At 41.8% G+C, this 13,936-nt stretch overlaps 1 protein-coding gene across 1 annotated transcript in view; it reads left to right on the top strand.

Annotated features, from left to right (window-relative positions):
• Positions 1-13,936, top strand: part of LOC136250630 (E3 ubiquitin-protein ligase rnf213-alpha-like) — a 407,493-nt gene that overhangs the window by 79,064 nt on the left and 314,493 nt on the right. The gene's annotated exons all lie outside the window — the stretch shown is intronic.

Below are 13,936 nucleotides of genomic sequence, written 5' to 3' on the forward strand. Positions count from 1 at the left end.
ACCAAGTTTGGCTGGAATACGATAAACAGTAAAGGAGTTACAGTGGAGCCCCTCTAAGACGGACACCATTGGGGAAATCAAATATGTCCTTTATATGGAGGTGTCCTTATTTAAGGGGTTTTCTAAAATTTTTAAATAATCAGTTTTAATGCATGAGAATAGACCAAGTGGTGTAGCAAGATGGGTTATGGTACCATGTGAACCAGATATGATCAGTTTAATAACAACAGAAGTGATGTTATTGACCATGGGTTACCTATGGTGTGTGGCACTATCCAGACAATTAGGCACCACAAAAATTTTATACATACAGTGGAACCTCGATTATCCGAACACTGATTAACCGAACTCTCGATTATCCGAACATCAAAACGACTGCTCAATTAGGGTATTTTGTCAAAAAGTGTATGCTTTATTAGAGTAGTTGAGCAAAGCTCAGTATATAAATGTATGGATGTTTGATCTTACGTACTTTCGATTATCCAAACACCCTTCCCCCCAATTAGTTCGGATAATCGAGGTTCCACTGTACTCCCATAAAGGATTACTTGATTAGCTACACCTGTAACAGGATGGTTGGCTATACAGATTATGTAGTTTATCCTGTAGTGCAGTTTATTCATAAAGTGCACCAGCTAAGCTACATGCATGCTGCAGATATCGCAATATAGCACTATAAGAACTTGCACATAATTTCTGTGACCTAAGTGCACGCTATAGCATAATGGTGCGCTATGATCTAAGCACATGAAGTAATGTTGAGATGGTTTCAAGTATTGTGTAATCAACAAACTGGTTTAGCAGGTTTGCGGTCACGTGACACGCCACGTTCTTGAAAGGCGAATGGCCTAGTTAAAGAAAAGTTCCCACCCACCCGCCCACTATTTGGATATAAATTAGATATATGTGCACATATAGGCACGGCTGCTTGTACACTATGTATAAGGTATACAATTTGTTAGAACTTTTGTTACTTATTATATATTATTTATTTTAGCTAGGTGGTGACTGAGGATTGAGGGCGGGTGAATTAGATGCTAGTTATGTAGCTGTAATGCTTTATCAATTGATGCCAATATTAATGTTCATGACATAGCTTGGTCTGTCATTTTAGTTGCTAGTGATCAATTGCTGTGATTTGACATGTCTTAGCAGTTTGCTATCATCACTTGCAAATGCTATGTTCATTCATCTACCCTATTTATGGAAGAACTTACTGCCCGCCCTATGATTTCCTCAGTTGCCCATTATTCATCCAAACTCATCCTCTCTATATCACATATTATATGATCTATATATATATTGTCATGTCATACACGATCCCATGTAGATATAATCTTACTTGCTATTATGGTATCATTGTATCCTTGTTGCATGATTGTTGAACTTGTGTACTGTCACGTACACTACTGGCTTTGTGGGAAAATGTTATGTGATTAGCGTTAGGAAAAAGAGTAGGCAATGTAGAGCTTGGTGCGGTGGAAGGGTGGATAGCTAGGTAAATAAATGTATTGTATATATGAGCACATAATTATGTGTAATTTAATCTTCTATAAATGGTGGCGGTTGCCACTATTCCAGGGGTGGGCCCCAGCAACCAACATGTTAACAGAAGAACATTAACAGCAGTACTTGTGTACACATTCATATGGCTTCCCATAACTTCGGCGCCTTTGTAGAATAGGGAATACAGAGACAGTGCTTTCTGCATTAATTATGTAGTTAGATTGATTGTTGTAACTGGCAATGAACCTTTGCTTGCCATGTCTGGGAATTGTGCAGTATCCGGTTTACGGAATAGAGAGGTGTCCACTACTGAGGGGGCATTAACACATACAGGTATTGGAAATTGTATTAGGGACTTTATTAATTGTCCGTTATATAGAGGCTGTCCGCCATTCAGGGGTGTCTGTTAAGAGGGGTTCCACTGTATTAGTGATTATTCATGAAAATTTACACCATTATTTTTCAGGGTAAATCGCTTATGAGAAGAGGCTGAAAATTGGTACTTGGATAGGTTAACTATTGAACCTCAGGTTTGAAAGAAATTGAGCTAAAGACCATGAAGATACAGTGAAAAAACCAACAGTGTAACAATTGTACGATCAAGATTTGCTAATAAAATATGATTACATGCCATGCCTACCAGCCAAACAGCTTAGGAAAAGATTTGAAAATCGGTGTATAGTTAAATAATCATATTACAAAGGCCCTTTAATGGTTTAGAAGAATCATATATACAGCCACAGAGTTATAGCACGAAATCCAACTCCTTGTAGCAAATGTGAGATCGAGATACTCTAATAGAGCAGTCACCCTAATAGAGCAGTCAGCTTAGAAGTAAAATACTCTATCAAAGTATTCAATTATGTCTTGTAGAGAATTTAACTCTGTTATAAGCCAACCTGAATAGAGTTCAGTTATATAAAAGTCACCCCATAGAGAGCTCAGCTACAACTTAACGTCCCAGGCAAGCCAGAGAACACTAACACTTTAGCTTATTGGCTAATTTGGAGAAAAAATTGGGCAAGCCCAGGAGTTCACTGGGGCATGCAAAATCTCTCAAGCAAAGGGGTTAGGATGTCACTGTGATCCCTGCATTTGATTGGCTACACTTGAAAGATGGCTGTGCCCATCAGCATTACGGTTATTCATCAAGCAGTGTTACTGCATCCAATTTCCCCCAAATTAAGATTTCTTAAAGCTGGTGGGTAAATATACCCAATGCCTATATAAAGTAATCATGTATGGGGTGAAGCTGGTACCCAACAATGCCTAACAATTCTACCATTATAGTGTACCCACCATATTATATATACTACAGCTATGTCAAATGGGGTGCTGTGATCACTAACAGTAGCTGCTCAATAGCATGTGGTAATATATAGCAGTGGTGTCCACGGAGACTATATATATAACTGTACGACATGCAGCAACTGTACGGCATGCGGTAACACAACACTATGGCATACACAGTGGCAGCAACTGTACAACACGAAGCAACTGTACAGCATGTGGCAACACATAACACTGTGGCATACACAGTGGCAGCAACCGTACAACATGAAGCAACTGTACAGCATGCGGCAATACATAACACTATGGCATACACAGTGGCAGTAACTGTACAACACGAAGCGACTGTACAGCATGCGGCAACACATAACACTGTGGCATACACAGTGGCAGCAACTGTATGGCATGCGGCAATACATAATGCTGTGGCGTACACAGTGGCAGCAACTGTACAACATGAAGTGACTGTACGGCATGCGACAATGCATAACACTGTGGCATACACAGTGACCGCAACTGTACAACATGCGGCAATCCATAACACCGTGACATACACAGTGGCAGCAGCTGTACAACATGAAGCAACTGTACGGCATAAGGCAACACTGTAGCATCCTCGGTAGTTATGACCTGAAGCAACTGTACAGCATGCAACAAACAATGACATTTATGTGGCAACCTATGGTAATAGTCAACATGAGGCAGTATCAAGACAAACTGCATTAATGAGATGGTTCAATGCTGCAGCTATAACAATATGGCAGCAATAACGATATGGCAGCAATGACAATATGATAGCAATGACGATATGGCAGCAATGACGATATGGCAGCAATGATGATATGGCAGCCATTACAATATGGCAGGAATAATATGGCAGCAATAACAATATGTTGGCAATAACAAATATGGCAGCAATAACAATATGGCGGCAATAACAAATATGGCAGCAATAACAATATGGCGGCAATAACAAATGGCAGCAATAACAATATGGCGGCAATAACAAATATGGCAGCAATAGCAATATGGCGGCAATAACAATATGGCGGCAATAACAAATATGGCAACAATAACAATATGGGTAGCAATAACAAATATGGTAGCAATAATAATATGGCAGCAATAATAATATGGCAGCAATAACAATATGGCAGTAGTAACAATCTAGTGGCAATAACAACCATATGGCGGCATTGATGATATGGTAGTAATATGGCCAAAATAAGAAGATGACAGCAAAAGCAACATGATCGTAGTGATAACATGGCATTGCATACATCATTTAGATATGCTGACCTTGTGGTATTTCAGGGTGCCTGAGAATATCTAATGACTCAATTGCTGTGGTGGCTGTTGCGCTGCATCAGTCTGGGCAAGTAGCTGTGGGATCGACTGGAGTACAGAAGTTGGGCAGCAGATGTATGTCTGATATGCATCACTACTCCATCGCCCCATAGCCTTAATCAACCAAGCAGGTAGACCTGCTGCAGCAGCAGTGGTGGCGGCACCAATTCTGAAACTGTGACTGGCGTAGAGGTGGTGTTCGTAACCAGCATTTTGGAGGAGATTGTGCAATTGATGTATAAGTTGCTCCCGAGACAAAGAGTTGAAGCGGCCACCACAGTATACCGGTCTACTTTTCTCTATTGACTCCCTGGCAAACAAATTCATCGCTTTCACTGGGCAGGTAGATGTTGATGTTGCCTGGAGTGTGATGGACTGTCCACATCCTAACAGATCTGTCTTGGACTGTTTGAACAATAGAGTGATTGTGGATGGTGTGAGCTGCACATCTGACCACAGGAGACTGTTTGAAGTGAGCTCACTTGCTCTGAGAAACCCAAAGAAAGCCAGTGTGGATGCAGACCAGAGTAGTTGCTTTTCAATGATAGAATGAGTACTGCTGTCATGTAGTTGGGTCTTGAGCATTTTTAAAATGTTGATTGTAATAGGGAGACGCTTCCCGGAGGTGTCTCCCTGACACCGTTTGATGCCTTTGCATAGAAGGTGCAAGAGGGGGTCATTTGTTGGATCAGTATGGCCATGTTCCAGATGTTCTAACCTGATACCAGATAGGTAGACTTTAATTGTCTTGTGTGAGATGCATTGTGCAATGTATGAGCAGAAGCAACGTAATGTTAGGGGGGAGGTAGGGAAGGGAACAATGTTGTAGCTGTAACAAAATTGCAGGTATGATCTGACACCTGCTTGATATGTGCGCTGGGTAGAGGGGGTGACACCTAAGGACTGATATTGAATGAACATTGCATCCAAAACTGGGCTGGCCATGTAGGGATGACATCTGGTAGATTGGCTGCATGTGGGGCCAGCTGCATGAAGCATCTCATCTGTAAACGAGAGAGGGAATCAGCAATATCATTACTGGTACCAGCAATGTGTGTGATTAACACATGTATGTTAAATTGAGAAGCACAAAAATACAACATACATACTAAGGCCATGACCTCTGGCTGCTTGGTTGACCCCTTATGCCGTATTGCACAAACAGCTTCATTGCAGCAGTGGAAGAGCACTTTCTTACATTCCCACATGTGGTCCCAGGTGTCAACTGCTGCTGTAATGGCATACAGCTCCTTCCAGGTGATGGTCTTATGAGAATGCTTAGCTGGCCACTGTGCCTAGATCCATTGGCCTGCCCAATAGGCACCCCAACCATGTGAACTTGAGGCATCAGCAAATAGTTGCATTGATGGTGATGCCGTCCATTCTGTTCTTAGGATATGAGAGGTACCAATCCACTGTGACAAGAATTTAAGCCATCAGTATATATCCAAGCTAGCTTCTTTTGTTAAGGTGACACGATGGTGGAGGCGGGACACTGATCAGCTCTTGTCAATGAGTCTACGTAAGAAGATTCTGCCAGCTGGTATTACCTTACATGTGAATGATAGTTTGCCAATGACGGATAGCAATTCTCGTTTTGTACATTTCTCATCATCACATAATGACTTGTGCAGCAGAGATTGCAGTGAGCGGATTAGGTCCTGTTTATGCTCTTCGGAAATGCTGACTGTCATTGTTGTTGTGTCGATTATGATTCCCAGGAATGTGAGGTGTGTGGTGGGTCCTTCTATCTTTGAAGGTTTCACAGGTGCATTGAGGTTGTTACATACTACAAGCATTGTGGAGAGGTTGTTGGCACATTCCTTTTGAGGCAGGTGCACCTGCTGTGAAAAAATCATCGAGGTAGTGCAAGAGATGGCGGATAGCATAATTCTGTTGCAGAATCCAGTGCAGTGCATCTGAAAACTGGTTAAACAGGAATGGCTCCAAGCGTAGGCCAAATGGTAAAAAGGTGTCTATGTAGAACATCCCTTTCCATTGCATCCCCAGCAGATTCCAGTCATGGGGGCGGACAGGGATTAAGCGGAAGGCATTTTTCAGGTCTATTTTGTTCATTAGAACACCCGGGCCAATCGAGTTTATAATTCTATATGCATCGTCTATGCTGCAGTAGGTGAGACTAAATAAGCTAGGATCAATGTGGTCATTAATGCTATTGTTGTGGGGAGCAGATAGGTGGCATATTGTATGCCAGCCACTGTCATGTTTGGGGACTAGGCCAAGGCCAGAGGAACGGAAATGAGGGAGTGGGGGGTGCGCAAAAGGGCCTAAGATTCAACCTGCCTGGCATTCATTGGCGATTGCAGTATCAAGAATGATAGGTTGGTGGTAGGCAGACTGCAGATTGCTGCTGATCTGATCCAGGTCTGGACCATTGTAACCTATGTTACAGCCATAAGTAAGATTGTGTATAAGTGTGTGCACAAACTTGCGATCAGGATGGACCTCAAGCTCACGAGTGAGTGTAAGTACATTAAGGGGTGTCCTATAGGTAACCTGAATGTTATATTGGTCAATAAATATTTGTAAGTGCTGAGGCATGTTTCCAATTTGAGGGGTATAGGTAGCATGGCATATTTGGGGTTGTGCAGGGTTGTGCGTCGGCCTGCTGAACATTTGTAGTTGTCTGTTGTTGACGGTATCACACTCAAAAGTGAGTGATCGTCGGGGAGCTAGGTGAGATTCACATAGGGGATCTACCCCGGTTTCTAGTACATTTGGACCAGGGGTGATCACCTTTGCATGATAGGCAGATGTGGTGGTATTTGCATGTATGTCTTGTGCAGTGTCCCTGATTGTACTCCCCACAAATTGGTTGTGTGCGATCAGTAGGTGATCGGGGATCGGGAGGTTTATGAGATGGTTTGCTCTCACAAAAGGGTGACTTAGGACAATTTTCTGGGTAATGGCTTGTTGATTTGCAATATGGGCAAGGCCAATGATGTTGCTCATTGCTGCTGGCAGTATGAGCATCCTTCCAGAAGTCTTGATATTTTTGATCCCAGCGGAGGGAAGGGTGGGAAGCTGCTAGGGTACGGAATTTTGCATCATATTGAAGCCAGGCATTAAGTGATAACAACTTGTTTGAAGTGCAGATGACATACTGGTAAGGTAAGATTTCTAGTGCTCTGCTTGGGTTATGGTTAGCTGTTACAGAGAGGTACAGGTTCCAGGCCTCCATCCACATTGCAAAGGAAGATATTCGCTTGATGGATCGTTGTGAGGATGGGGAGGGTCAGCCATAGTATCAGGGAACATGGCCTTATGTAATAACATACTAAAATCAATGAACTCACCTTGTAAGGTCCTCTGCCTTAATTGAGTCAGCACTGGTGGCATGGTAATCTCGAATGACTGATGGGCTGGTAGAGTAGGAGTTGCATAAGTTGCCAAGGAGGAAGCGCCGGCGATCATCGTCTGTTGCGGTGGGGCATGGGCAATTGCTGTTGGTAGCTGCTGAGGGGTGTGAGCAACCGTCGGCTGTAGCTGGGTATGGGCGATTGTTGTCGGTAGTTGCAGGGGGGCGTGGACGATTGTCGTTGGCTGTAGCTGGGTATGGACGATTATCATTGGCTTTAGCTGGGCATGGACCATCGTCATTGGCTTTAGCTGGGTATGGATGACCGTTGTTGGCTGTAGCTGGGCATGAGTGACCGTTGCTGGCAGCTGCAGAGGAGCACAGGCCATTGTCGTTAGTGGCAGTAATGGGGCATGAACTATGGTCGTCGGCAGGTGGCGAGGAGCGTAAATGATCGAGGCTGGCAAAAGGTTGTCAGTTGATGTACTGGTAACTGGAGCACTAGTAGCTGGTGTGGCATTCTACAGAAACTGGGCCATCAGTAACGATAGCTGGGCTTGCATAGCGGGAGGCAGGTTTAACGGTGAAGTGTTTACTGAGGTGGCTGGCTGAGGGGGCAGGAGTGATGATAGAGTAGCTTGCAATGTCGACATACAGGTGGCACTTGTAGACAATGGCGACAACTGGACAATGATGTTAATAGGTGATGACAATAATCCTGGTTGAGTGGCTGTCGTGGCTATTCTTACTGGCATCATGTCTCTCAACATTGATGGATGCCATCACAGCTTTTGGCCCGGTGACAATGAATTTCGGGAAGATAAATGAAGACGGAGGACTTCTGCAGGTAGGCGAGTAAGCTGTTGAATTGTGCATTGTGTTACATCAGTTATTCCATCGTTAGAGGGTGTACGTGTGTAGTCTTTGGCATGATAGCTGGTTAGTCTAAGGCTTAAAGCGCGTGTAGTTTACTTGCTGATACACAGGACTTGTTGATACACAGGACTTGTTGATACACAGGACTTGCTGATAGCTACACTGCAGCTGGGCAATCACAGTGTTGAACTCTCAAATCAAAACACTGGGTGCCAATACAGGTTGCTGAATGGCAGGTGCTACAACTCGTTGTGTGAAACCGCTATCCCATGACATGCAGAGAGGTGGTACAATGCTTCAGTAGCATATTCCAGGTAGGCCGCCTTGCACAAGTCTGCCCTATGCCTCCCATAGTGCCTGTTCTGTTAACTTAGGTAAATTGGTATAAGTCACCCTGTAGAGATTTCAACTACACTTCAAGTCACCCTGGAGATATTTCTGATAGAAACAAATCACCCTGTAGAAATATCAGCTAGAAACAAGTTACCCTGTAGGGAAATCAGCTAGAAACAAGTCACCCTGTAGAGAGATCAGCTATAAATAAATCACCCTGTACAGCGATCAGCTGGAAACAAGTCACTCTGTAGAGAGTTTATCTAGAAACAAGTCACCCTGTAGAGTGTGTTGAACTTTATTTAACTAATTAATTGTTTTTGTAATTATACTAAATTACTGTTTCAACATTTGTCTGATGTATACACCCTGTACTAGTATATGCTAAACATTGCACCTAGGCTAGGATAACCAAACATATATCCTAAACCTTACTTTTGTACCATACTTTTAGTCACATTTTTGGCCAAGAAGCCACTCATATTCATGTTGTTGTACCCATTATATAAAAGAGAGTGTGCCAGATTGTAGAGCAGTTGGCTCTCACTGTGCAGAAAGAAAGTCTTAAGATCAATTCGCCTAGGCGCTCGACTTCGCTACATTTGGTGACAGCAGTAGGATTTTTTTGCAGTGAACTTCATAATCTCTCTCTCCGCATAATAATAATAAATCTGCAGGAAGTTGATTCCAAAGTGATACAGCTTTAACCTACCAGCTATGTATGAAACGATCTAAGGATCTAAAATCACAAGGATTCTGAAATTTCAAGTGTTCAACAGGATCATGATCATGAAGCCTCTACGATCTCCTTGTGGTAATGGTGACAAATTTAGGACAAAAGGTCACTAGATTACCTCGTCCTTTACTAGCTAACAGCCGACCCATTATTGCTGCATTTCTATGGTTGCATAAGGATGAAATGTAGAGGAACTCATATGTTCAACGTGTGTCTGTAAAGCATCGAGACGATGTAAATGGATGGTGGCACCAGAATGCTATAACATATCCATATTCAATTGCTGGTCTTACCCATGACTTGTACAACTGGAATAGGTGGTAATCCTTTTGGGAAAGGATTCTGGTGAGCCTTTAATAAAGCGTAAACAGCCTAAGCCTACTTCGCAAAAGCTGATGCCCTCTGATGACATGGAGCATTAATATTTTGAAAGAATTGCCAAACAGCAAGGGTGGCCAGAAGATATATGGGCAGTCCAGAATATATATGGGCAGTCCAACTGGCAGGGCTATTGACAGGCATAGCCGTGGCAGCATATGCAAGCCTGGGGCCAGATAGTTACAAAGAAGTGAAATTGGCTGTACTACATTTATAATATTAGTGAGGAAACCCACCGGATGAGGTTTTGGAAAGATCAAAAAAGGAGTGAGGAATCCTATAGAGAATGGATGCACCTGGAAGATTGTTTCTCTAAATGGACTAGAGACCAATCAATGAGTTTAAGAGGTCTAGTAATTCTGGAGCATTGTATTCAAGATGTTCCAGAGAACTTGAGAATTTGGTTACAGGAAAAAAAGCTTGTCACCTTGAGAAGGCAGCTATTTTAGCAGATGGCTATGTTCTTGCCAGAAAAAGGAGTGATCCGTCCAGCAGACAAACCTGTCCTACCAGTCTGGGAATGATCCATCTGGTCAGAGGTCAGGGACTACTTTGACCTAAAACACCAGTGATGATGGGTGACTGCAGTAAAACCAATACAAAAGGGAAAGAAATGCTGCTATCAGTGTGGTAATTTAGCATGGACACCTCATGTTTAATTGTTCCCAAAGGGAGAAGCCTGCAGTGATGGGTTGTTTGGTGATACCTGTGGAGAACTTGCTTGCAATGAAGGGAGCTTCAAACATAAATGTCAATGTGGTCTGGAGGGCAAGCTATCGAAGATGTTGGTTGAATTGGCAGTAAACAAAGAGCTATAACTCCGCAACAAATGAAGCTATTAGATCGAAACAGGGGCCATTGTATTCGCCATTCATAGGTGATTCTTTTGATATATAAGGCCAACTTATCACACAAAACTAAGCCTGTGTAAAATTCACAAACATTTAATATTTACACAACAATAAAACTAACCTTGTAGAAATCGCTCCATAACTTTGGCTGTGTTCATCGTATTAACTTCAAATAAAGCTCAGAGTGCTCACTATTTAGAGGCAAATAATTTGATATACAAGATCACGTGATGCGGTTTTAAAAAACTAAAATGGCGGACTGTTTTTATTGATGGTGTCACGAAGAAATCGATCGCGTGTAGGTGTTTGAAACTCACCTTAGTGCTTTTAAGACATTGGTTCTACACTTTGGTAAGTTAGATAATGTTGTTTATTATTTTCTGGCGAGTCTTTTAGTATAATTTGTTATACAATTGAGCACTTGTAGGGGCTTTGTCAATGCTATAAACTTATTATATTTTTTTAAAACACTAAATGCGCAATAATCATAAAACGTGTGGTCTTTCAGGGTAGACTATGCACACAATTTTTGGTCCTTAAAGGGTTAATTAACAAACAAAAGATAGTGTGGATAGATGTGGATAGTGTAGTGTCTAGTGTGGATAGTGCAGAAGATAGTCAACCACCAAGAAGATAGTGTAGACTTAGAGAGTGACATTCCGCAGCTGGACATTAAGCTTGACCTTGGAACCTCTGCTGATCAAGAGGGGAGCACTCAACAAATGAGGCAGGCTGTACAAGCTACAGAACAGGGAAATTCAAATGAAAATGACCCTTTACTTGCTTCCAAGGAAACCATCAGAGAGTGGCAACAGATTGATAATACGCTGGCACATGTTCATGAAGTAACTGCTGAAGACCTAACAAAACAGGTCTCTTTTTACAAGAAGGGTGGCTTACTTCACCATAGGTGGAGTCCTGTTGGTTCACAACCTAATCCTATTGAGCAGCTTGTGGTGCAGAGCCCTTGTACTACAAACTGCTCATGATGTTCCTATGTCTGGGTATTTGGGAATGACAAAAGTTAAGGACAGAGTGTTGCAATGGTATTATTGGCCAGGGATATTTTAAAATGTCAAATTATTGCTGAACCTGCGAAGTTTGCCAGAAGAGTACCCAGAATCACCCTGCCAAAGCCCAGATGGTTCCTATTCCAACAGTTTTTCAGTCTTTCCAAAAAATAGCAATGGATCTCTTCCTAGAAGCCGTAATGGGAACAGATATATTTTGACCATCTGTGACTATGTGATGCGGTACCCTGAAGCAATCCCTTTACCCAGTACAGAAGCTCCTACAGTTTCCAAAGAATTGTTGATTTATTCTCCAGAGTGGGAATCCCTGATGAAATCGTGACTGATCAAGGGACAAACTTCATGTCAGTACTACTTTTTGAGGTTTACCAGTTATGATGTTGAAGAAATTTGTTATCAAGCAGAATAAGGATTGGGATGAATACTTTCCTTACTTGCTGTTTGCTTACTGGGAGGTACCACAAGAATCCACAGGTGTCTTTCCATTCGGATTACTTTATGACCATAGAGTGGCAGGCTCATTAGATGTTATCCAAGAATCCTGTACAGGAGAGAGTGAATCTGAGATCATGGTGGCAACATTTGTGCTGGAGATGCAACGGAGGCTTAAAGCTATGGCAACCTTTGCTAACAGTAATTTACAGAAGGTTTAACAAAGGCAGAAGCCGTATTATGATAACAGCATGTACTAGGCCCAGGATGTTTAAGTCAGGTGTTAGTTCTACTACCATGTCCTCAAAAATCAATTGAAAGTCCAATGGGTTGGGTTATATAAAGCCTTGAGAAAAATCAGTGAGGTGGATTATGAGATTGAAACAAAAGACAGATAGAAGACAAAATGAACTTACCACATTAATTTACTGAAAAATGGTACTCACTTCCGAAATGCACCATGTTAGGCATGGCTTTGGAATATGATGATGATGAAGTCACTGAAAGCACAACGATTGATGATGACATGTTTCCCTTAGAAAGCATTGACCAAGACCTATCAAAGAACACTTCTTAGTGAAATACAAGAGGTGTGTGAGTTTCCTGAAGTGTTTACTGCTGTGCCAGGAAGAACTGTTATTGTGTGTATACAGGCAATGCAGCACCAATCAGACAGTCTGCTTACCGGGTACCATACTCAAAGAGGGAGGCATTGAAAACTAAACCAAGAATCTAACAATAGCTTGTATGAAGGTAAGACTGGAGGTAATAAACTGTGAGACCAGTAGAAACAGAGCCTTTGTAGCCAAATTTGCACTTTTAGAATAGTTTACTGAGGCCAGCTTAATAAATTCCGAGAACACCTTGTGTCATGTGAATAGCTATGGACTACTGGACGTGTATAGCATTGGACGTTCTATTAGCTTCTCAAAAACTACCAATACAAATTTGCTAATGAACAGATATTGTTTCGAAGTATTAATAAGTCATGTACATGGGGAGGAACTCAGTAAGCATGACAATAAAGTTTTTTATTGCAAAAAAGTTGTTAACTTTTGCTGTACATGAGTGAAACAAAGTAGTAACGATAATACTAGACGTATTTAAAAAATATTCATGAAATATAGCATCAATAGTGATACTAACAAAAGAGCCAAAATGGATTTACTCAGTGTAACCACGAACCTTGTTGATTTCACCAGCAATCTCTTCTTGTTTACTGGGATTTTTTTCAGTGATCCCTATTCCTTATTTTAAAGTTTTAAAATGTCTAGTTTAGTGTAAGCAATCATTTATCGAATGGGCTCAATTACCAGAAATGCTTCAATTATCGGATGGGTGTTATACTAATAAAAATGGTGGAATTTCGTGGTACCAAGAAGTGGCATGGTTGACAAAGAGTGCGTTATGTTTGTTGAAGGTTATAATTCTACTAATAAAGGAATGGACAAAGGTTAACAGTTAGTATAACTCCCGTGCTGTAGATTTGGTGTTGTTTTAAGAAGCAAGTTCAGCCTGACACTTTCTATTCCTCACTTTGAAAGTCCATGACAGTCTACTTTTAATTTTTACTTCAATGTTAGTCACCAAACAATAAAGGAAACAAGCCAACCCAGCGAAAACAATCCTGGAAGATCCTGCAGGAGTCCTGCAAGTTCCTACAAGAAATGACTGGATTCTCTCAAGAGTCTTGCAAGGTCCTTTAAAGCTCTTGCAGGATTTTGCAGGGTTCCTGCACAATCCTGCAAGAAATAACCGGATTCTCTTGCAAGATCTTGCTTAAAGTTCTTGCAGGATTGTTTTGCCTGGGAAGCCATGATCAAGGCCAGCAGTCACT

Source organism: Dysidea avara, chromosome 3 (genome assembly GCF_963678975.1).
Source record: "Dysidea avara chromosome 3, odDysAvar1.4, whole genome shotgun sequence".
In the NCBI taxonomy this organism is placed as follows: domain Eukaryota; kingdom Metazoa; phylum Porifera; class Demospongiae; order Dictyoceratida; family Dysideidae; genus Dysidea; species Dysidea avara.